Genomic DNA, 26903 nt, shown 5'->3' on the forward strand with positions numbered 1-26903 from the left:
TATGAAGAAAATTAAGTATTGCTAATTTATTAAGAATGACTTCGAATTATTGATAATCCGGTTAAAAACGGGATTGCAGGCCGTTTCCTGATAAACTGTTAGTAAATTCCTAATACATCGGAATACGTGTTGCCTGAATAATATATATTGACAAAATGTGAAAATATTAGCATTATGAACACGTGTTCCGACATTGTGACTGTATATTTGTATGTTACTAAGAGTTTATCAGGAAACCTATCAATTTATTCGTTAAGGGTCTTCAATCGCGGTTTTAACCGGATTACGTATGATGTGAAGAGATTCTTAATTAATTAACAATGCTCATTTTTCTCAATGTGTGTTTTTCAATATTGGTCCATGATCAACAATGCCACAGTAAGGCTTTCGAAAAATTCCTAATTAGAAGTAAAAATATGTTTAATTAATAATAATTCAATATCATACACTATAATGTATCTAAAACAGGTAATATCTAAGCTTTCAGTAGAAATAATCTATAGGTACGATCTGAATATGATCAATGCAGGTAAACATTAAATACATACCAACTATTGGTATATACTCTCAGTATAGCCCTGTTGAAGAACAATCATTCAGAACCGAAATTTAACATTGCTGAAAATGGCTTTAGCCGTGTTTTAGTAAGTTCCAAGCTTCCTTTTTCCGCCTCTTTCTTCTTCCTACTTCATTCGACCTCACAACCTACCCCAATTTCGGATGCCATAATTCCACTGCCTACCAAATTTTACCATTTTTTTTTAATAATAATAATTTAACAAGCAAAAATAACTTTGCCCAATTATTTAACCTTCTTCATTTCTTATTTACTTCACTAAATAAATTAATGGAAATGATGTAAAAGTGTTTCAATTTAAAAAAACAATAATTATTATTGTACTAGTGTAGACCAGCGAAAAATCACAGGACAGACTGAATTCTTGACAAACCAGTTGCACGTTTGAAAATGACACTTTCAGAGTAAATTTGAGTTCATTGAACTAGAATTATGCAGAATGCACAGATACCATTAAAGACTTTAACTTTAGCGTTTGACTGAATTCTTTAAACAATCAGTTCCAATTTTGAAAATAACACTTAAATTAAAAGCAAATTTTAGTTCATTGAACCAGAGTTACAAAGGACGTGCCGACAAAACTAAATTAGTATTTTTGATTATGACGTCATCTACTAATGAATAAGATGAAGGAAAAAAATTATATTCGTTTATTAATAATTATTTTTAAAAACATTTTCGTTAGTCGGCGAAACCACCTTTATCGAGCTGTTCGATACCTTTCCCTGAACTCTAGGGATTATTTTATAGTTCCCAAGCTTTGGGGGTGAAATGTTAAGGGACAGGGGGTAAGAAGTAAGAAGACCTAGTATACCCACTAGGGGAGCAGGGGGAACGAGGGAATATCTGCCCCATCAGCATCCCTGTACCGACAAGAGAGACAATCTGATTTTATTTTCTTTGTTCGCTTATTAAATAGCTACAATCAACTGGCCATGCGGCCCGAATACTACAATACAAAAGACTCGATTGTGAAAGGCGGTTTCAAAAAACATCCCCAATTTTCAGTAAAACTAGTATAAAAAGCATAACTCATTTAATCGATGCGCAACATCTATTTATAAGATTGTTCAAGTATATGTATATATGACTGATAAATCTATTATACGGTTGAAAGTACACGGAAAAAACTTATTGTAGGCCATTAACGAATGAATTGATAGGTATCCTGATAAACTTTAAGTAAAATACTATCGTTTTGTCACGATTTCCAAACAAGTGTACATACGTAGCATAACGCTTTTGCATTTCTTCACGATATGTTATTAAGACAAACGCAGATGGATGAACATTATTATAAATTTACACTTTATCGGTCAACGGCTTGCAGTCCCGTTTTTAACGGGATTACTAATAATTTGGAAAATTAAAAAAAAACATCAGCAATAAATCATATAAATAAAGTGAGAAGAGACAAGTTAATTACTAAATTAGCTTAATTATCTGGATTCTACTGAGTTACTATAAAAAAAATTCTAAATCTATTTTTCTTTACGAACAATTAAGAATTGTGAAAAATATTTGAATACCTACCTCGCCTTACGATTTTAAAATTTATAAGATCTTTAAAAGCTACATCTGCAAATCTTAATTTTTAATTTTGCATTAGTTTTAGTGAACATTGTTATTTTATGGAGATATACTGTACTGTAAATATACTGTAATTCTCGCAAAGAAATAAAGTTTTAGCACCCCCGATATACCATATCTTTTATAAAACACGTACCGGTTATTTAGCAACCCATTTAATAAGAAATGTGTAAAAGATTTGCGAAAGAATGTCTAATATAATCTAGAATCACCGGCTCCGGAGAGAAACATCCTGGGCTTATAATATAATAATCCGTAGCTAACACCACTCTTTACGATGCACATAACTATAATATAAAATAAACAGGCGCAATAATCAGATGCCGCGATGCGAAAATCGTGTTATATCTAAAACATAAAATTCCGCGGTAAAACGCCTTTAAGAACCGAATATTCATTTTATCATCCCTGTTATCCGGAATCAAACCCCTGCTGCTAAAATAAGGCCAAAAAGGTAGTAAAATGAGTCAGAAATAAGAAATAATATCCCTTTTTATTACAATAAACACGTTTCGTATATCACTAGTGGTTACCAAATGACTTCGCACGGGTTTGAACACTCGGTGTTCTTATTGAAAAATATGGAGTTAAGATGAACCCTTTAAAAATATACGAAAGCTTCATAGCGCCAGAAATTACCGTACGAGAGATTTTTAGTGAGATTTTCTATATTTTTTTTGGTGCTCTATAAGTCTATACAATCATAGTTTGGGTTGAGCTTAATAAGGCAGTAAGGGAGAATATTATTAATTTGAAAAGTGTGTCGAAGCAAGATATAAAGCGATAACACTGTTGGCATAATTTTTATTTTGTTGGTCATCCCTTTAACGATGAAGCAATATCAGGTGAAAACTAGTCTTCGGAAACCATCAAAGTAGAAAAATATATAATCAAAATAGTCATCGCTGAAATAACTTTAAATAACAAAGTTATATAAGTAACGTTATTTAACTTACCAACCATTAATATCAGCTACGTCGTAAATGTTCGGCTCATGTTATAACTTAATAAAAAGTTTCATACCTGAAACAAAAGAAAATAAAACCATTATTAATATTTTATGATCAAATACTAAAGACAAATCATTAACCAACACAAAATTCACAAACTAAGTACATTCAATGTAAGCTACTTACTAACAGAAAAGATCTTAGCAGAGCTTTTCATAGTAAATTTTGCATCATTCTATTTGCAACGCAGCATCGCTTCGATCCAAACAAAAGCCGTGAATAAGGAATGAGAGACCGCGGAATCCAATTAATGTCAATGCACTTAACTTTAATCCTGTTCGGGTGATTTGCACACTTTTATAACGGCGAGGGGGTGCTTAGTACCCCACAAGAGCCCCCCAATCTTCTATTCTTCAGCAAAAACATTCAAACATTCCTTCACTTTCTTATTCAAGTAATTCTAAATTCTATGATAAAAAAAACAACCCCACTGATGTAGATAGGTAGCTACCTAGCCAGAATTGGACGGAAAGAATGGATGCAGAAACACTCTTTTCAGCTGGGATTAAAGGCCCAATCCGCCTGTTATCCAATTCATTACTTAGATGTTTCATAAAACATGAACCGATCAATAACTTATTGGAAAAAAAACATAAAGAACACACAAATTAAATCAGAGGAAGCAATACCCAGAACACAGTAACCACTGCAAAATATTTATTTGAGGGATTTTTTTTATTAATAAAAAAAAGATACACGAATTACTTTACACAATATAATACAGTTATTAATTACATAATATTAGTATTTGATGTACCCCAATAAATAAGTAGGGCTTGTGTGTATGGGGGGTGTTGTTATATTGGTTTAAATTTGATATGATTAAGTTCAAGTGTTCGGAATACTTTTTAAGGTGCCTTTTGAATTCTTTTCTATTTGCATTCATGTTTCTATTTTTTCTGGTAACGAGTTAAAAAATTTAACTTCGAGATAACCATGGTTGAACTGTTGAACTTTCCTTCTGTTTTTTTTTTACATTTAGGAGTAGGAAATATTGACGTTTGTCTAAGATTTTTGTTATTTTTAAACGGTGCAACTTTATTTTGAATATTGTTTTAATAAATTTATTTATTATAAAAAATAATAAATAAATTTATTAAAGTATACAGACGCGAGAAAAGAAGCAGAATTATTACATTTCAATTAATTATTTCCTGACAACTTAATTTTAATAAATAGTTAGCACTAGCGCAGACCAGTGAAAAATCACATGGTCTGATCTTTACCACATATCTAAATTATTCACACATTCAACTCCAATTTTGGAAAATTGACACTTAAATTCAAGGCAAATTTGAGGCTTTCACGCAGGACTAACAAGCGCACAGAACAGACAACCTTAGTATGCTAGATGATATTAACATTATTTCTATATATAAACTTTTTTTCATTTAGAACATTAATATCTGTTTGATCGAATGCTTTAATGAATTCGAGATAGTGCTTTTACCCTCTTTGCAAAATGCAAGCCACTTGAATTAAATTATTTCTTGAAACTCTGATTGAAGCTACGGGAGCCTTTTAAAGCAAGGTCACTTCCTAATTCAAGTCATGGCCAACTCAGAGCGTAGCTCCATTATTTCGAATGAAATTAAATGCAACCACCGTAGAAAATGTTCACTGCATCGCCATTTTTCCACGTTAAATAAACGTGGGTTTTGCTCCAGTAGGGAAATTCAATATCCGGGTTGGACAGGAAATGAAAGCACTGTACTTTAGACCTATTTAAATTACATGTTACAGATTTAATCAAATGAACTGGTTCGGTGTCGCAGATTTTTCTTATCATAAAATTTCTTTTTCCTTTTAATATGCTGCTTTAGCATCTGGTAGTTGTATACCTGTAGGTATACATTGTTTTGTTGTGTTAGAGAGTTGCTTTTATTGTTTTCTTAATAGGCTGTGTGCAATTATTCTACAGCAGCTCTATCAGTATACGTAGTATTATTTTAAATTGCCGTATTTTCCGTAAGTTCGATACCACTCGGTATAAGAACCATTATTATTTCATACAAGTATGACAATCTGAGTGAATGGGGAAACATTTCTTGTTAATTGCATTAAAGCCGTAACCTTTAAATATAGAGTTAAACATTATGACTGCTTTCATCCACATGAGCAAACTACAGAGTTAAACATTATGACTGCTTACATCCACATGAGCAAGCTACAGAGTTAAACATTATGACTGCTTACATCCACATGAGCAAGCTACAGAGTTAAACATTAAGACTGCTTACATCCACATGAGCAAGTTACAGAGTTAAACATTATGACTGCTTACATCCACGTGAGCTAATTACAGAGTTAAACATTATGACTGCTTACATCCACATGAGCAAGCTACAGAGTTTAACATTTTGACTGCTTACATCCACGTTAGCTAATTACAGATTTAAACATTATGACTGCTTACATCCACATGAGCAAATTACAAAGTAAAACATTATGCCTGCTTACATCCACATGAGCAAGTTACATAGTTAAACATTATGACTGCTTACATCCACGTGAGCAAGTTACAGAGTTAAACATTATGACTGCTTACATCCACTATGACTGCTTACATACACATGAGCAAGCTACAGAGTTAAACATTAAGACTGCTTACATCCACATGAGCAAGCTACAGAGTTTAACATTTTGACTGCTTACATCCACGTTAGCTAATTACAGAGTTAAACATTATGACTGCTTACATCCACATGAGCAAGCTACAGAGTTAAACATTAAGACTGCTTACATCCACGTGAGCAAATTACAAAGTAAAACATTATGCCTGCTTACATCCACATGAGCAAGTTACATAGTTAAACATTATGACTGCTTACATCCACGTGAGCAAGTTACAGAGTTAAACATTATGACTGCTTACATCCACGTGAGCAAGTTACAGTTTTAAACATTATGACTGCTTACATCCACGTGAGCAAATTACAGAGTTAAACATTATGCCTGCTTACATCCACGTGAGCAAGTTACAAAGTTAAACATTATGACTGTTTACATTCACGCGAGCAAGTTACAAATTTCCCCAGTCACATAACTGACCTTGTTATTCTGACCCTTCACATTTTACACGACTTGATATAAGAATTTGATTAGCCTGATCGTGTAAAGTTTTCCTGTGTTCCGACTCAATCATAGTAAAGACGGGTTGTTTAAACTTTTACTCGTGGTTAAATCAAATGAATATTACATTGCAGCGAAAATTTCATATTTGAACTCTGAACCGTTAAAAATATTTTTTTAATATTAAAACGGTGCACAAAATATGAAGTTTTTAACTAACTAACTAACTAACTAACCATCACGCCGTTTCCCCGCAGGGGTAGGCAGAGAGGACGGACCGCCAAACAACTCGGTCTTGGCACACACTCCTTGCCTCATTCACATTCATACATCGTCTCATACATACTCTTCTATTATTCTGACTCTTGACATGGCCCGACTCGAGTATCTGATTCACTTGATCGTGCCATGTCTTCCTCGGGCGTCCCCGACTTCTGCTACCATTCAAGTTTTTACATTATATAAATTTGGTTAAATCACGTCAAAAGGGTTAAACAACCCGGCCTACGTAGGTAAGCAAATGTAAATTATTTTCTAATGACATACAGTCACTTCTCTGAATTCTCTGAGAATTAAAAAATATCCCCCGTGTTTTTCAAGCCCGAGCATAAAAGTGTAAATAAAGAATAATATCTGGAATGCCCTAATAATTTTCCACATAACCCCCAAATCCCCTTATCTTACCTTGGCTAGGCTTCGCAGTGGAATACTGAGTCCGTCAATTTCACTGAGTTATACTGTGGCAATCTAAAAATACAGCGCTAGATAGGTATAACTGTTGTTACTGCCCGTCATATAAAACTAAGGTTCCACACGGTGTGCCGTGCGTGCCGTGCGTGCCGTGCGTGCCGTGCGTGCCTGTGCGGTGTCCATCACGAAGTGCCTACCTCAATTTTATAATAAAATATAAGTGGAAATACTGTTTATTAGGATTAGATGAAAACTTAAAAAGATAGAAGCATAATTATTAGAATCACGCTGCAAAAACGACGAACAATACCTTTCAATCAAAACCATCTAGATCACTTTTACGCAACTTTTACGAGATCTTACAAAAAAAATCGTTTTATATTATTTATTTTTTAAACATTTTCATTATTTTTAAAAACAAAAATTAAAGTAATTTTTGTGGAGGTTCATGAGAACAAGTGAAAAAGTTAGGTTAGGTTAGATACTAAGAGAAAAATATACCTTTTCGAAATCAAAAAAAAACAATCGATTGTTTATTTAATAGTTGGTGACTATTTTTTCAGTGCGCCCTGTGCGCACTGTGACTGGTAGCTCCATTCGGTTAAGCCGGGGATAAATCCTCATACAACGTTCCCCTTTCTTCTATAATTCTACAAGTCACCTCGTGTGCGGTGCTGTTATTGCAACACCGGGATAAAATGCATTTATTTCACGACTCCAGCAGTCGCAGTTGCAGTTGCATTTCTGTGCGATTGCATTTTAGCGCAGTTGCATTTGAACCGGAGTTTGCAGTTCAAACGAAATATGCGAAAGCGGTTTATCGTTAAGCGGAAACCTATTTTACACAATTAGAATGTTTGCAAATTTTGAACGGTGCAAACCGTGCTCTAAATAAAATACGCAAGTTCTGTATTCCTATAAATTGGAAAGTGTAATGTGCTAGTTAAATACACCTACCAGATTGCATGTTTGCTTCCAGCTCCAAAAAACTCGCTAAAATTGAGTTTTCACGGAAAAACGGTTCTAAAACTTCGGTGAGAAATTATATCTGGACCAAGCGGAACTATGGTGTCCACATTTGGAAATATTATGGGGACTAAAAAAGTTGGCAAGTACCCATAGCTATAGCCATTTCAACCTACACATTTAGCTTATCAACCTTGGTCCCTCCAGCGCAATACTGAGAGGGTTGATAAAACAGATTTTCTCTAATAAGAGGAGACCATAATTTAAAAAAATATTATTAACTTATATGAAATAACAGATAAAAATTCATATTGCTAACGTCTCATTTCGAACCCACGACCTCCAAGGCCAAGGGGTTAAATTAGTAATACCTACATCTTAAAAACAAATCCATTTTTATTTGTTAACTTAAACGCCCTGATGGGCTTTAACATTATACATATTTTACATAATTTACTGCATAATACAGTGAAAACAGAAGGTTTTTATTTTTAAAACATCAACACAAAAATAACAATTTTTTTAAATTCACAACATATCTACAACAAAACTACAAATATACGCAATCGTTCTTTAAATATGCCACACAAAAATGTCACTCAGGTATCTTTTGAACACAGGCAAACTTATATTAAATATGTCGATATTTTAGGTGAATTTGTTCCCAAGTGTGTGAAAGCAAGAAATAGGTGCATGTATGTGATAGTTGGTACTAAAGTTATTGTTGCAGAATAATATATTTTGCTAAGTTGCTCGAGTAGGTACTCTGAAATCTATGAGTTGCAGGAATAGACGATACAAGTTGTCTAAAAACGTACAAGAAATTGACGATTCTCTTAAAATTGACTATTGACTCAGTAAACCAAACTCATGAACCGGTTAATATTAGCAAACAATTGAATCGGGCGGCATTCCTTCACATTCCTATGTGCCGAAAGCGTCATTCATCACGGAGCTTATCACCAATCTAAAAAAGCTCCCGCACCGAAACAACCCTTTGTGAATTATTCGACTTGGCGCAGAAAAAAGCGCTTTGCCCGATTAAGGGGTAGGAATCAAACGGACCGCTTCCGCCCGACCCCGCTGGATATTTGCTAAGTCCCTTATCCGATCTGGGCGGATATTATGATTAATATGCAAAACCTATTGGGCTTATAAAAGTCACGGGAGCCGACGGGGGTCCCATTGAAAGCGCCTCTCGGCAAAACGAGAACATTAAGTACACACTGGGATGTAAATGGCTACCACTGAGGTGAAGATCGGACCAAAAAACACATGGAAATGGATGGAATTCAATATGCGCTCGAAATTACGAGTATTACGATCTATCTGTAGCCGTCAGGTTTTACTACTTGTTTTTAGGCTTCATATAATATTTAATGGGTTGTACCACTCGAACTTGTAATACGAGTAGTAGTGGTTTCAAACAGGTCAGTGGCTGAGTTGGCATCACGTTTGGGTTTGGCTTGCAAGTCCTCCATCACAACAGACGTAACTTTTTCCGTTTACTGTGGTGGTAGTGGGAGATTTTCAAATATTGTCAGGTTATTCGTAACCCGGGAATGTTTGTCTTTCTATTAAAAAAATATCAAAAAATTCATGTATTTTATTGTAATAATATTTTATTATTTATTTATTAATTGAAAAATATTTTGCAGGGGAAAATAAGCATTGGAATTTCTAAAAAGCTATATATTTTTTAATCACCTCCCGAAGTTAGCGCACTTTACCCCTGGACACCCTGCATATTATATTTCACATATAATATTATAATGCTCACTCATATAGTACTAAAATTCATTCGTACACGGAGAAAAATGAGCATTGCTAATTAATTAAGAATCTCTTCAAAGTATCAGTAATCCGGTTAAAAACGGGATTGCAGGCCCTTAAAGAATGAATCAATAAGTTTCCTGATAAACTTTTAGTAAAATACGATTGTATTATAATGATGTCGTGTTTATAAAAACCCTAATATTTTCGTATTTCGTCGTTATACATTATCAAGTCAGCAGCAGGTGCATGAACACGTGTTCATGTAAAACTAATAATGGAAAATCAAATAAATAATGGAAAATGATTTATTTTAAAATAAACAAAAATTCCAACATGTAGTATTAAAGTATTCATTTTCTTCAATAGTCCAATTGTAGTTAATTACTTTGTGGAGTCATTTTAATTATATGAAAATGAAATACTGCGTATACACCACTTTTAATTAATAATAATGGCTTCTTCGTCAGGATAATGAAAGTTAACGAATTTAAAAGTAGAAAAGTATAGGCAAATAAGTACAAAGAGGAAAAAAACATTTTTTTTTATTTAATTATTTTTTTCATCCATAATAAATGGATGGAAGTTTTTGTTAAAAAATAATGCAAATTATTTTTAGCAGGATTCAATTATTATTATAGGATTAAGTCTATAATCAAATTAATTTAAAGCTCTGAAGCAAACGGAATAATTGAAAAAACTAGGTCAACGAATGATTGGTTTAATAAAACCCATTACTGAAATCCGATCACAATTTTATTTGAAGTATAATAAAAACTGGCACTCATAGAAGTAGTTCTAAAATGTTACGAGGTAAAAAAATTGTATTAATTTTTTTTATATTCAATCCGATCGAATCATATGAAACATAACAATTTAGTCAGTTACCCGATGAATACATTTTTGATTATTTGAATTGGGGATGAGCATTATTATTGATCGGGTTCCGAAACATTGTATTTATTAAATAATGATTCGAAATAAATACCTATTTACTTATTTTAAAACCGGTTGAATATTTTGCTAAAATTTAGTTCCACGTAAGTTCTATCGTCCCGATAGTTAGGTACTTACCCTAATTGAAATGTAGACCGAGTACTTAATTCATTTCTCATAATACGCATCTCCCCTCACTTATTTGATGAAAAGCATTCCTTGCAATACATATCGCAAATGGGTAGGTACCTATCTACCTACTATGCTTTCCTTGTTCATTCATATATGTCATTATAATGCAGTCTAGATAGGTACTTAGGTGGTTAGATACGTTCCTAAAGATATTTATTCGCGTAAAGACACGAATAGGTATGAATTACAATGGAGTGCTTGTACCATTGTTTGGGAAATGCACAAAAAAATCAGTGGTGGAGCAAAGTTCTGTGAATAAATTTCAAACCAAACACGTACTAATTTATACGAGAAGATAAAGCGATGATAAAACAGTTCATTGAAGTTAGTTCCTTAAAATAAATACTTAAGGGGAAGTTAATTCATTGAAAATATGATTTTTTTAATACGGATGTACCAACAGTTTGACAAGGTTTACTACAGTTAGGTAGCTTTTGTGGATACAAAATAATCAATAGAATAGAAAGCAGTTTGTTAATTCGTTCGTTGCTCTTTTGGTCGCCTACAACGTTATATGTGTCAAGCTGTACCGCACTTTACATGTAGATTGATTCCATTAAAAGAATGAGCATTTTTTTTATAAAAGAAGTTAATTTATTTTCTCTTCGAAATATTACAGATGTTATGTAATGATATGAAGTTAATTTATTTTCTTGAAATTCGCTTTGTAAGCAAACCATTTAATATGAACATGACAGACGCTCACTGGAATATAAAGTAAATAGGTATTTAATTTTCTTCATTCTGAGAATTCTGGATGCGAAAGCTTGTAAAAAATAGGAAATTCTGCAACGGAAATCAATTTTCCGCAAAAACCATAGATTTTTTAACTACTTTCAATCAAACCGAGTCGAAAATAAAATAAATCCATATTCAATGATTTGCTGCAATATTTTATCAAAAGTAATCAATACGCATCAACATGTTTTTTCAAGTTTCATTGCAAAGGATTTTTTTTTGTTTTTTCTGCCTGAAAACACAAAGCTTAAATTATGTAAAAACTTGACAAACCGCGATCAAAACTTCAATCTCTTCATACTCACTTATTTTTAAAACCTCTTCTGCAAGCTCCATCACTGCGCAAAGCGTGGGCAATTCCTATACATAGTAAAACCGTGGAGCATGCTGTATAATATACACATATACCTAGTTGTTATATGACGAGGAACGAGCATGTATGGGCCGACATATGACAAGCCCACTTTCCCTTTCACTGGGTAATTAACAGCGGGAGACAAGCGATGTGATGGGGTAAGTACCTACCCAATGCACTTGCCAAGTGGTGGCAATTTGGCACTCTGTAGAAAAGCTCGCAAAAAGTTTTTTTTTTTAAAGTTATATGTAAGTAGTTTTTTTAAAGAATTGTATGGAGTTGAAATGGCATTATAGAAAAGTTCAACAACAGATTCCGATGAATGAAAATAAAGAGGAATAAAGAGCACATTTTCAAACAAGATAAAATACCTACTACCTCCATTGTCTTAATTTCTTCACATTCTATGTCTTTCGTTTTTATTCAACAATTTTTATTTTTTTTATTTGGTACAATATTTTTTTTACATTTCAAAGTTTTCCAGTAATGTTGGCCTCACTGGGTGGCTTGCCCGTGCTGAGGCCTTCATTTTATAATATGAAAATATAATCCATATACAATCTACAATATAAGATAAAATAATACATTTAATATATAATCTTGTGTGTTTGTGAGTGATGTGTGTTTATATTGGTTTTGTGTGTTACGTGTAGGTATTATTTTTATTTTATGGTGGTAAATGGTATAATAAATTTTAATTTATTTTATTTTATTCATTTATTTATTTATTTTATCATTTTACAATGGTATAATAAAGCTTCGTTTTGAATGGGTGTGCAAAAATTAGAATAAAATTGCTAAAAAATGTTGAATAACTTATAAATAAATTCGTTGCTTTTGTCACACAATTATTAATGAATTTACAAATGCATATGGTCAGGTAAGTGCTAGAAGTGCAAGTGAACGATTTTAGTTTATTTTCAGTTAGGTACCAGAAATAAATTTCACATTTTTTTACAAAATCATTATCAGCTTAGGCATATTGATGAATGTCGTTATGAATTAAGGTAAAATAAAAAAAATAATATATTACAAGGAAAAATGTATAATAATTGCCAAAAAAGAGTTTTTAATTAAAATGTGTGTTTTTTTAAGATAGTGGTCATTCCACACAGCATAATGAATACGGCTTTTTAATATACTACTAGAATAAATTATTTCGTCAACCCATTTCAGAAATGTACGAAATGCGAAATCACGAATTAATTGAGGACTCTCCACGTGTCCATTTCATACAGTGCAAATACTCCCTCCCCTTAAATGAGGTGTTTCCGCATCAGATGTCGAATGGAGTCCACTGCATCGGTGATCTAGCGCTAATATCACTTGTTCTGCTTTCATATCAACTTGCCACTCTCCAGACGGTGCTTGAGTGACTGGTGCAAGTGCTGGTGGGCATGTGGGGGTGGGGGGAGGCCAGTAGGTGGAAAGTGGGAGTCAGTGGGGTGACAGTGGAAGGGCGAGTAGTAACATCATCCTCTGGGATCACATTACAGGCTGTGCAGAAACAGGGTCGATGCGCATGAAGAAAGGCTTCATATATATGTTCTCAGCCTTGCTGGACTTTTTAAATACATCTATTTAAATTTCACTTTTGTTTTCTTGAATGAATGTATGAATGATTTGGAAGCTCGGAAGTGACTTCCCGACAACCGATTTAGCTGAAAGATAGACTTGTTGTTGATGACGATGCATTCTATCAATTTTTGATGGCAAGAGCATTTCTCTGAAATTGAATGACATTATAAAAATTTACAGCAGTACGAAATAAATCTCTTATTTAACTTAAGTGAAAGCGCAGTTGATTCAGTCCCTGGGGAGGAAGGTTCAATCCTCAGTCAAGCCAAAAAAAAAAAACTTTTTTTTTTAAATATATCGATTAATTAAAATAGACGTACAAGAGTAAAGCACATTGTTTTACACGTGTGGATTTAAAAAAATGTATTTCGATTATATTTAGTTGATATACATAATACATTTGATAAGTTTTGGTGTGCTGTTATGAAAAATCAATTCGTGAAAAATCTCTGAAAACAGGAGAACGTTAAGCGGCGTTTCGCGGAGTTTGCGATTCCTTCGTCCCTTTCCAATAATTCGGGGCTCGGCCCGCGGTAAATTTCTCTTGTTTATATGTAGCCTTATAGATTAAGTCAGTGTGCACAATGTTACATTGTTGGGTTAAGTGTGAAAATTTTAAAGCGGACATGCAAGAATTTGTATGCAATTGTTTCAGTAGCAGGCTACGGACCTTCTAACGTGCGTGGTGCGTAGGAATATTGAAGATTAAAAAAATACAAACATATAAGAGATTAATTTAGATAAATAAAATACCAAAAAAGTCTGGTGTTATAGAACCAAGTGAAGTGAATTTGACAGGATAAATCGTTCCTTAAAACATCTATCCGTATGTCATGAATAAAAATCCTTTCACTTGAATGGTGAAATCCTTCATTTGATTACCTTAAAAAATATATAAAATAAAAAATTACCCTTTCGAAGGGTCTCGCTAAGGCATCGCAAGACGTTTACGTGTCTAGAATAGCCTCCACGAATCATTTTAAGTTAGAAGGTCCTTTTCGGACTGAAATCTTCGGTGTCGAAAGTGGAGGGAGATTGCTGGACGCCATAAAACGATGCTAAAAGAAAATAACGTCGGCGTCGGTAGATATAGCTGACTGGGAAACTGTGGATATCCCAGGCCGCCCAATATAAACCATTAAGAGTTGACTAGTTTTAGTGTGACTATCTAATACACGTGTTATGGAGTTCGTTTTAGCTAATAGGTACAAGTTTTGATAGAACTAATTCTACCTGATACACGTTCAGAGCGTATTAGCAGAGAATTCCAGTAAAACTAAATATATTTAAAAAAAAACAATTCGATATTTACGAAAGTGTTTTAAAAAATAGTAGAGAACGGAGATTAATTATTAGGGCAGGTTGTATTAGCAAACTGTATACGCAACATATACCTACTTGTAAACAAATATATGGGATTCAAATTGATTATCAGTCTCACAACATTTCCCGAATAGGGAATATTGTATGGTTTCATATTTAAAACAATGGATTCAATTGGATGGCTCATAAAAATAAATATTAGATTGAATGTACTATTGACCAGTCAGTGGCCGAGTTGTCAGTTGTTTTCCGCCGAGTTCCCACATCGTCGCAAGTTCAATTTCTCAGCTTGCTAAGTCCTCCATCATTCAACAAGCAACCTTATAATGATGGTAGAAGGAGATTCTCAAATATTGTCAGGTTATTTGTAACCCGGAAATTATTGTCTTTCTTTAAATTAAAAAAATAAATAAAACAATAATATAATATCAAGGTATCTACATAAATAAGATCGCTCCCAACCTAAAGTAGTTTTTGTGGATATTACAAACGTGTGCCAGGAATATCTTCAGTAATACCCGACATCAATAGAATTCGGCAAACCTACATTTTATCGATGTTTTTGTACTTCGCTAAATCTTTTTAGAATCCGGAAGATACCCCGTTATCTGTAGCGATGTTTCAATGGAAATAATAATGTTTTCAACCCATATCTAACACATGGGATGCTTTTTATGGAATTTATGTGATGTAACGTATTTTATCACGGAATAAAGACGGAATCCGATTACGCTTGAAGATTCACCGTTAAATATAAAGCATTTATTATGTGATCGTTCTTGAGGCGTTCTCGGGGGAACGATATAGTTCACATAATTAATTTTACCTGGCAAATAAAATGTATTACCTACCGCTTTTTGTGTTACAGGGACAATAGGCTTTAAATAATAATAATAATAATATTGTTTATTTCAGCTGGACAGAACGGTGCGTCCAATGCTCTGCCTGCCATAAAAGTTTACATTTAAGTTAATACATAAAAAGGAAATCAATAAAGAAATAAATAAAAAATTAATACATTGATGAGCACATTAGGACTTTATGGTGGCTTGAGTGAAATTCTCCATCTCTGGTGTAGAGGCGCTCCCTGCCACTGGGCAACGGCCTGGACAAGAGTGTTGTCCGATCTCTGGTAGCGCTGACTCATCCCGGCTATTCTGTGGCGCATGAAAGCAGCGAACCCATGCACCCTTCCTTCGGTGAACATCTGTGAGGCGCTGCATCGCCAGGGGAGGCCAAATAGGGCTCTGTATGCGTAGTTGTACTGTACTCGGAGTGCGTTCATGACGCCTTGTGTGTATGTCGTCCATAGATCGCTAGTGTAGAAGCTCATACAATATGATTAAGAAGATTATTTACATGGTGTTTTTATTGTATCATTGAATAACACTTTTTAAAAACTTACATCGTGTCATTTCGCGGGGTAAGCAGAAAGGTTGGAACGTCCCACGTCTTAATACACACTCTCATTGCATATTTCAAATTCACATTTTGTCTCATATTTATCAATATCTCTGTTTTTTTCAACATGAGTATTTGATTCACTAGATACCTTCCTGGAACGTCCCTTCTATCTGACGATTTTTTACACAATAATACGAAAATAAGGTTAGATTCGTTGACGGAATCATACTCATCAATATAAAGATCAAAGGAACAACGATTACTGCTCTTATAAAAGCCAAAGAAAATAATGGCACGAATATGCATAAGGTATAAAAGCTTTTGGCCCAATGATAGATTTTCCATAGTATATATCGAAAAGACATATTTCTTAGACGCTTTCTTGATTGATTGGGAGAAATAAATTGAGTTTTTGCGCAAAAAAAAAGCTTTTTAAATTTGAAATACCAAACTTCTCGTCTTGGGTATCTTGTACGAGACGGTAAATTGACATGTACAGCATTGGAAATTTACGTATTATCGAAAAACATTCAATATGAGTAAAGATAGTACTAAAATTACGGTCCTAAAAGATGGCAATCAACAAACCGATCATGCTTTCATCTTTTCGCCACCGGGCACGTACTAAGGGGAACCAAAACGAATTTACAAAAAACAATTGATATCAGAAGTGGAAGAAGAGTCGATAACATGATCGGAATATTAATCGACTTACTTGGGAAGTTGTACGCAGGGGGTGGGGTCGGGTAGGGGAGGGATGCCATCGGAATACCGTTATGAACCTTGATTATACCTCAATAAAGTCTTTGTGCAAGAAATGCGATCTATTCCGGCGGTGATCAAAAATATATGACGAACTCTGTCGTAGATAATATGGCATTTTCATTTACGTATTTCTATCAGATGTTTGATGCATTTCAAAACACAAAAATTGTAAATGACTTTATTGTGTTGCTATTTTCTGGATGATACGGAATCAACCAGCAGAAAAAAAGTTTAAAGCTTTAATTAGACATTGTGAAATCATTCTATTTTAATGAAATGGATTCATGGAAACATGTATGTTTAAATACTAAACAAAACATTCTGTACGAAATTAACGAAACGCTCCAACTTTTAGTACATACATAACATTATTTACACGACCATTTTGTTGGGGACGCCTCATGTGCGTTATGTCGAATACCTTAAAACGATAAACATTAAATAAACCTAAGCATTAGAAATAACAACATTTAACCCCACACAGGAGAGACCCAGAGGGAAATTATTTTCCTCAGAGCATATTTCATCTTTGAAAATGCTGTGTGGAGGATCTTTTGGTCGTATGAATCTATCTCTCCCACTGCTGTGCAAGGCGATGGGTCAATAGATAGGTATCAGTTGGAGAGGTCAAAGGGTATTCCCAAACCAGCCTCTCCCGATCTGGCACGTCACGTAGCTGGTGGGCAGGCGCATTCTGAATACACCTCACCCGATGAACACGGGCACCAGAGCTAAATCAACAAACGTAGCGATCCATTTGAGCTGACCTATGGCAGAGGTGTGGATTATCTAATAAATGGTTCCCGGTGTGGCGGTACCTAAACCCGCCACCAAATTGATACAAAAACGAATACGAATACAAAAACATCCTTTCTAAAGTAAACCAATAAATTTATGGAAAGAATATAAATCTAAACCTTACAAACCTGGATCGTACAGCATACAATTAGATTGATTTATGGGGATTTGGTACGTGCTTTAAATTTAACTACCTCAGTCCAGCGCCCTTCAAAACGTATTATTATAATTACACTTAATTCACTGATGTTTTTAGACTACTGCCATAAATATGATGGTGTTCGGAAATCATTAAAAATGCCCAAGATTAATATTTATGAGATCCATCATTATCTTCGTGAATCAGGTGGAAGAATTTCTGATGATTCATTGCTAAAAGGGAGATAAATCACTTAGGAATTCGGTTAATAACGGAAGAACTCAATCTACCTGTACTAAAAAAGATATTAAAAAATAAAGGTGGAAAAGATTAAAAACTTTCTTTAAATTAAAATATCATTCGCATAAACGTCGCCCAAAAATGCTCATTTGTGCGACCCTTAATTGATAGTTTACATAGGCAATTGAAGAGGTTGCCATTATTTTGAGACTTCCCATTGAAGGCGAACGATGACAATTTTGATTGAAGCTTTATTAACAATTTTTTGGAGCTTGTGAAATGGTTCATCCTGTAATTTCAATTAATATTTTAATCAATTTTTCTTCGATTATGAAGGTTATATCCATAAAATATGAGATCGAAAAATATGTCATAAAAATTAAGTCCCAATGGTCGAGTGGGTAAAGACTTTGTCCCGGTAAAACAGTGATCTTGGGTTAGACTCTCAGTTGGGACCGTTTTTTAATTTCTGTGTGTTGTTTTTTTTCATGTTTCCTTTAGATATTTATTCTATGGAATGGTTTAATCGATTGGCATTTAAAATATGCAACAGATTATCAAGGAAATGGGTACGATCGGGATTACGTAGTACGAACAGAGTTTAGCAAAATGTAACTCTGTTTGACAAAAATAATTAATTATACTATAAGGTATGCTTCACTCATCTAAATAAGAAAATATTTATTTTAGGGTATAATTGAAACACTATTTAACCTATTAACGAAAACAACAACATTTTTCCGAAATTTGATAATGACTTTAAACGATTACACGAATGGGTTCTACTTAGCCCCCGGCGATTTACACTACATAATGTTTAAAAAATAACAATTTCAAACAAAATAAAAAGTCTACGATCAAATCAAACTACCCTTCTACGGTTTAGGGTTGAAAAACCATTCGTTAGAGAAACCGACACAAGGGGGCTGGCTGGCTGCAGTGAGAATGGTACAGATGGAACTACATACAATACAATAATATAGCTAAATAATAGGATGGGCTTTGTACGACCCCCTTCGCTATTTCTGCATCGAGAGCTCCGATAAGATTACTTTAATGGTGTTACTAATAATTACTTTTTGGAATAATAATCCAGAGGGGTTTTGTTGTAACTGCGCTTTCATTGACTCAACTTTGGCAACATGTGTGGTTTGTTATCTTTTAATCGCCGCAATCTCATCGCCTCGCAACGACACTTATGTTTTTATTATGCAAATAAGCGAATAAGCGAAGACTATTGCTGATAAGTGGTGATCAACAACTTTGTAGTACCTACGCTGATGAATGACATTATAATTTAAATTAAAAATTAATTAGTATTAAACGACTTAATCATACAATTTAGAGTACAAAATCAAATCTTAATCATATAAAATAGATTACTAGTTTCGTTGTAACTAACCTTCTTCAGGACCTTTTCTCTCTCTCTCTCTCTCTCTAGAAGACAAAGTTGGTAGTTCTTATTCGAAGTATGATACAGTTAAAAGTGACCGAGGGGGATAGGGTCCCATTAGCTCAGTGGTAGAGCGGTGTCCCGGCAAGACAAGGGTCCTGGGTTTGAGTCCTAGATGTGACCGTATCCTTTTCTGATTTTTCTGTTTCAGATTTTCGTTTAGAAATCGCTAATATTGTCTTCAATAATTAGTTGACTATTTGTTAAATTATAAAATAAAGTGGTTTAAATCTAAATATTTTTTCATTTAAATCAGAATTTTACCATAAAATCTGCTTAAAATGCTTCCCGAATGGGTAGACAGAGAGGGTGAAACGCAAACAACTCGGTTTTGACACATACTCCTTGCTTCATACTATTCTGATATTCTGAATCATAGGTTTGTACTATTCTGATATTCTGACTTATGACATAACCCGCTTCAAGTACTTGGTTCACTTGGTCGTTCCATGTCATCCTTGGGCATCCCCGACTTCTTACATACCTACTACTATTAATATTAAACAGCATAAAAATATACGAATAAAGACTTTTAAAGGCAGCTCTCATACAATTCAGAACATATACCGTCAAGTGAGGCGGGTAAAGTAAATGTATGTGTATCAAATTGTAAATTGAGCAAAGAAAGATGATCAACGATTGCAGCAATTTTTCATGTTTTCATGACAGTATTTTTAAGCATTGTGTACGCAAGCAATGTGTGAAATGAATTTATGAAAACTACCGATCTTCATGTACTATTATAGAATACGAATATTAATAACTAGCTGAATTATTGTAACCGGCGATAATCAGGGTTATGGATGATTTGGAGTAAAGTTTTGAGGTTATGTATTTCTTGTACATACTATAGTTTGTACCTGAAAACTGTGACTATTTTGAAAGTGGAAAAAATATTATTCCAAATAATTGAAAAAAAATTGTATTTTAAAGTTATTGTTTCACTTGATCTTGTCAGGTCTTCCTCGGCATCAACGACTTTCACCATTCACTACTGTATACAACATTGTTACTATTACAAAAAAACTACATGGTATCGACTTTTTTCGACTTCGTATTTCATTACAGTGCAGAGACAATGCGTTAAGTCTTTCTCGGGCGTTTCCGACTTCTCCTACCTTTCAAACTACGCTCTAAACATTTTTGGCACTAATAAGAACAAACTTTGAAATTTTCAGCAAAATCGGTCGAGTAGTTTTTGAGTCTGTCAAACGAAGAAACATAAATTTTTCTTTGTCTTGATGTTATTTAAAATCTTAATTTTAAATAACATCTGTTTAAAGACCTCTATTTTAACGCAACGGCGACACGAAACGGCGGTATTAAAGTATTAATAGAATAATTATTACCGTATTTCCTTAAAGAACATTAAACTTTATAGCGTAGTTCCACCCCTGAATTAGCGAGAGCTGTCAAGTGAGTTTGTAGTAAATATTCAATGTTTCGCGTAATCCGCTCCAGAGTCTGTACATACAGCGAAATAATAACATTTCGACTGTAAAAGCTCTCTTATCGTATAAGCTTCGTACATTTATAATATCTTCTAACGATTTGACATTATAATTGCTGTCGTGACGTATTTCGCGAGCCGAAGACAATATTATTATTTTGTAAGGAAATAAATAACATGTTGTGTTCATATTCTGTAAACAAATGTTGCACGGTACCTTTATTAAATAAGGACACAAATATTATTGCCACGTGTCACAAGTCCATTCAGTTTGAATAATTTTTTTACAAAATATTAGGTATCTGCTTTTTTACTATTTGTTCAGTTAACTTAAATACAGTCGAGTGAAATGTAAATGTAACTATCTAACTAATCATCACGTTGTTCCTAAATAACTTGGTATTAGCACACACTTCTTGATTTATTCACATTCATACATCGTCTCATACATACTTTTCTACTGTCTTGACATAACTCTCAAGGATTTGATTCATTTGATCCCCCGGCTTCCCCCACTTTTTCTACAATTCACTTCCGCGTCATATTGCAATTTTTCTTATGCTTCTTTCCTTATTCATCCGCTCTACGTCTCAAAACCTATAAGTGTACCTTTTTAATCTCACTAATTAAGCTTGCGTCAGTCTCGAATTCTATTTTCCACATTTTTGACACGGTTTTACCGCATATAGGAACATCTGTTTGGGAATTTTTATGAATCAGGGTATCTCATATAATAATTCAATATTTTACTGCTGAAGATTTTCCATAAAATAACGATTAAATAATATCTTTCAAATTGATATTATTTATTAAAAATTGTATTTTTTAATATTTATTTTATTTGATAATGGTCGTTTATTTTTAATAATGCTGCAACGAATGCTTCTTATTATTATAGGTAAAGCTTTAAAAGTTGGTTCCAACAATGGATTTCATCAAAAACCGCTTAAAAATAGATAGAAAAATACGTTAGGACTCAAACGTCGATTAAAATACCATTTAGATGTATATTTAAGTAAAACGAAAGGTATTAAACGTAGGTACCTACCTATCGTGTTAGAAAGACACTATAAAATAGAAGGTTGGTGCCTATGCTTATAATGTAAGTAAAAACGAGTGGAAAGAATACTAAAAGTGAAAGCGACACTAATTTTTTTTGTCTGGCAGTTTACAAAGTATCAAGAAATACGTAAAAGTTTAGTAAGTATTATGAAATATCTAAAATTAACAGGTTTGACTGTTTTAGAACGGAAAAGATCTTCATATATTGTTTTGCAATAATTATTGTCAATCAATATTTTCTGAAGGTACTAAACATATAAAAAATAAAATAAAACCTTTTGCTAAAACGCTCCAATATTAGTACAAGAAAAGGCTGGAATTAAAACGGATCTTGGAGCTAAATATTAATTGAAAGGTCAAATAATTGAGGACCCGAAAGATTTCGTTAAGATATTTATTCCATGTCGTAATACTACTGGGCGAATGATCTGGAGCAACCCGATATGAGAATCGAGCCAAAATTCATTCCGATGGAAAACCTCAATAAAAATAAACGATCGACATTAAGATCTGAATCCACAGCTGTTAAAAATGCTTACGAAATAATACAAAAAACGGTTTTTAAAAGATAATCGGGGCGGAGATGTTTGTGCTTCCATTTGATATGTTATTAAAATATAATATTGAAAAAATAGAGTAAAAGCTTATATTTCTACAGATTTATTATCATGGTATAAATATACACATGTGGAATATTATTACCATGATATAAGTATATACATGTGGTATATTATTATCATGATATAAATATATACTTGTGGTATTTTATTATCATGATATAAATATATACTTGTGAAATATTATTATCATGATATTAATATATAAATGTAGAATATTACTATCACGATATAAATATACACATGTGGTATATTATTATCATGATATAAGTATATACATGTGGTATATTATTATCATGATATAAAAATATTATTATTGTAGGTATATTACTATCACGATGCAGTTATATACATGTGGTATATCATTATCATGATGTAAATATATAAATGTGTATATTATTATCATGATATAGATATAAACATGTGGTATATTATTTTCACTGTATAAATATATACATGTGGTATATTATTATCATGATATAAATATGGTATATTTTTGTGTATATTATCGCATTTGCAAAGCATCCTCTCCAGGACGCTTTATATGTTTACGTATATTGTCTTATTTTACTTTGAATAAACTAGCCTTTTTGTGGTAAAAAAAACTAGCTAATTGGTTAGTTTTAGCTTTGTTTCATTAAATGTTGGGGATTGTAAAAAGGTTCTGATTGGTTGGTTATATTGTCGAAAAATATAAAACTAATTTTACTTCACGATGACAAAAAAAATTTACTACGGACCACCAACGGATTAAAGTATTCACTTCATTACATAGTTGTGTATTTATATAAATTATGATTAATGAATATTATTAAGAAAACATAAAATTATTTTATTAAGAGACTTTGTGTAAGTAGTACATAGAAACCTACTCTGATCAAATATGGAAATGTTAAAATTAAAAAATATATTTTTTTGAAGGGGAAATTTGAAATTAACCGGACTAATGATGGACCGAGAAATAACATTTAGCAGACGTTAAATTACGGACCAAACGGATAATCATTTATTACCCTCGAAAGGGATCGCATGACGCACTCGGTGGAGAGAAAAAATGTAATGCAACCAAAACATAGTAAGCGCCAGAAAATCCTCCCAAATCCCATAATGCAATCATTGTGCTATTTTTTTTCATTAGAAGAAAAAAAAATTTCTTCAAAGGAAACTTTAATCATAACATTTTCGCTCGATATTGAAATTATTAAAAACAAAAACAAAATTTTAATGATTTTGCCGTAGGGAGTTTCATTGAAAGTTCCATTTTAGTTAAATGGGTCGATATCAAGAGATAGAAAAAGTAAAAACCGAGATATAGGCACACAACTAAAAGATCCGTTGTGCTCTCTCCATCTTTCTAAAAAATCAATCATGTGACAGAAAGAGAGGTTATACGCTGTATGCGTGTAATATTTTCTACTAATGTTTTATATAATAGCTGGTATACGATTTTTTGTGGGTGCTCTAGTAGGAATTATAGGATAAACATTCAGTAAATTTGTGGAAAACGGTTTCACAGCCATTCCCAAAGAAAGATGTAACCCGTATCCGACACTTACGCTCTTTTGCCTCGGTGCGTATTCAGAACTATCTGGCTCTCTGTGGTTTGGGCTATTCTGGTTTATAATGGAGGCATAGCGCATGTGGTCATTAGGGCTGCCCCGAGGCCTGGGAGCTGAGGCCTGGGGGTTGGTAGGTTCTGGGTACGCTGAAATATACAGTGTTGGTATAATATCGCATAGTTGGAAGACGTCACTTTGCGTCCACCCTTGACTAAATGCTTGATGGCACCCAGACTAGAACATTTTTGCGAAATTTCGTTTTCTTCGTTCTGCAGATTGAGCAGACAAGTATTATCAGCTGCAAAAGAAGACATGAGAATAAGTGATTGAAAAAGAATTGTAAGTAAGTTAATAATCACGACAATTTCAACAGGATTTAACGCCACATTGAACACACTCCTTTGTCCACTTAACGTGCACACATCGTCTCTCACACAGAAATTCATTTTATTTTATTACTACAACTCTTTACATGACTCGACCTAATTAATTAGTTCACTTGATGGTGGAATATCGTCCGCGGGCTTCTCTGACTTTCTCCTTTAATCCGCTCTCTGTATCCGAACCATCAAAGCGCACAAATATTCTTGTTCATTACGCTTATAATGTCCTTGCATTATTTTAAAATATCTTTATTAATACATTAGTAAATGGAAACAGTAAATGGTTTACTTTATATACAAACGTATTGCGTAGGTATAATATTTAAGTACAATATGAAATCTTCTTTCATACTTTGTTTGATAGTTCTATGCCTTACTGACACGTACGGAAATTAATACATTCATAATCGTTAAAAATAAGTAGCAATCGTTAAAATTATTTAGCAATGTTCCAAGGAATTTGAATAAAATCTCATATTGATAACATTACCATATTTTGAAGGAGTTGAATTTGAGAGATGGTATGCGAGTATAATAGCATCGACAAGTTGAATATAATAGTTAAACACTTAATAAAGAAAAGCAAACATTACCTAGATATGTACACATTTTTCGACCAGTAGTTAGCCAGATACTCAATATTAAAAGAATTTTAATATTGAGTATCTGACACGTTGAAGATGATACTTAGTTATTCCAAAAGCCCTTTGAAATGAAGTTGTGTAAACACTAAAAGGGCATTCCAAACTAATGTGTCACGTCGATACATGGGCTCACAACCTGCTCAAACAATCTTCACCTTATCGGATTCTCAATATTCAAGATCGTAACCTAAACCTAGATAGTTCATAGAACACCCTAGTACCAACAAAGACTACTGATTCTACTAGATGGAACCTACTCTGATCGCTTAAGCAATAGGTGTATACTAATTTCGCCCTCGTTTAGGTGATAGCTTTACTCCACAATTTCATCCAAGTTTTCAACATAGTTTTGTCGATACATTCTTTCCTATTGAAAATTTGTAAAAACATTCAAGGTATGACGTTCTATCCCATTTTCAAGTGAATGCTCAAATAGCTCAAAATGAAGTTTCGAGGTGTAAATAGTTGTATTGTCCTAAATATACCATGTAAAATAGGTGTACAAATATCATGACCCAAGAGCTAGCTGTTTTATGGCCAGTGAAAAGCCAGTTTTACCAATTTTAATTGGTATGAAACAGTTATCTTCTATATATAATAATAAAAACAAATTTATGTGTTTTTATTATAAATTATGATGAGCCACAAAGTGAATGCTTTTTACAATTACGAGTTATCTTCTAACTTAATTTGTGTTCATGACTAATCTAAGATAAGTTATATCACGTTGTGTGTGCACAGGGGCTGTAGGAACAATGTAATATATTGATAGAGGTCCAGAATTTACGGTGTAATAAGAACCAAGTTGTCTATCAGTGTGGTGCGACACGAGATGAATATTGCATATGTCCAATTTTCTATCGTTTAATTCAATCTTGTGAATTGTATTTCAATGGCACAGGGCGAAGGGCATTAATACCCGATATCGCTATGCTTGGCAGATACTAACGATGCGCGGGTCGCGGCCCGGGGGCAAAAGGGCCCGAACTCCGATAATGGGACAGGGTTCAGACGATTTAGGGAATTTCCCATATCGAGGCGATTACTGAATATTATCTCCGATTACGCAACTGTACAGTATCAAGACAAAAGAAATATATTATTTCAACTATCATTGTCTCACAATTTATACTTTGGCAATATATTGGAATGAATTACACATTCTAAATTATCAGCTCTAGTTTTGGACATTATTATTATTTATCACATTATACTAATAACAAAAAATGTGTTTGTGTTTAGAATAGCGATAGACTATTAATTCTGCTGGGTATTGGATTTTGGGGAGTTGGAATATGATATTTAGGAGTAGGTGTGTGTTACTCACATAACATAATTTAAAAAATATATATATTTAAATAAAATCAAAAACTTTGTAAACACCACTATTTAATCAAAAAGGATCAACATGTTTCAAAACAATAAAAATTAGCTAGAAAAAACTCTTACAACATGTAATATCTTAAATTTATTTTACTAACGTTTCTTTTTTTTCCTCTTTTTACGAGTTTAAAATTTGAGACACGTTATGCATTTATTAACATAATTTCAGAGGAAATTTGGTTTTTTGTCTTGTGATATATAATCAA

At 33.2% G+C, this 26903-nt stretch overlaps 1 protein-coding gene across 6 annotated transcripts in view; it reads right to left on the bottom strand.

The window, feature by feature from the left end:
• The window catches only part of LOC149423011 (uncharacterized), a 508308-nt gene that overhangs the window by 277665 nt on the left and 203740 nt on the right, over positions 1–26903 (bottom strand). Inside the window, exon 1 of one of the 6 annotated variants that reach the window (XM_089632427.1) lies at positions 3124–3147. The exons of the other annotated variants lie outside the window; for them this stretch is intronic. The gene's annotated coding sequence lies outside the window, so the exon portion shown is untranslated. Of the gene's footprint in view, positions 1–3123; positions 3148–26903 lie in introns of those variants that run through there. 6 annotated transcript variants of the gene reach the window in all.

This window comes from Hesperophylax consimilis, chromosome 6, assembly GCF_061612785.1.
Source record: "Hesperophylax consimilis isolate HC1 chromosome 6, BYU_Hcon_1.0, whole genome shotgun sequence".
Classification (NCBI taxonomy): domain Eukaryota; kingdom Metazoa; phylum Arthropoda; class Insecta; order Trichoptera; family Limnephilidae; genus Hesperophylax; species Hesperophylax consimilis.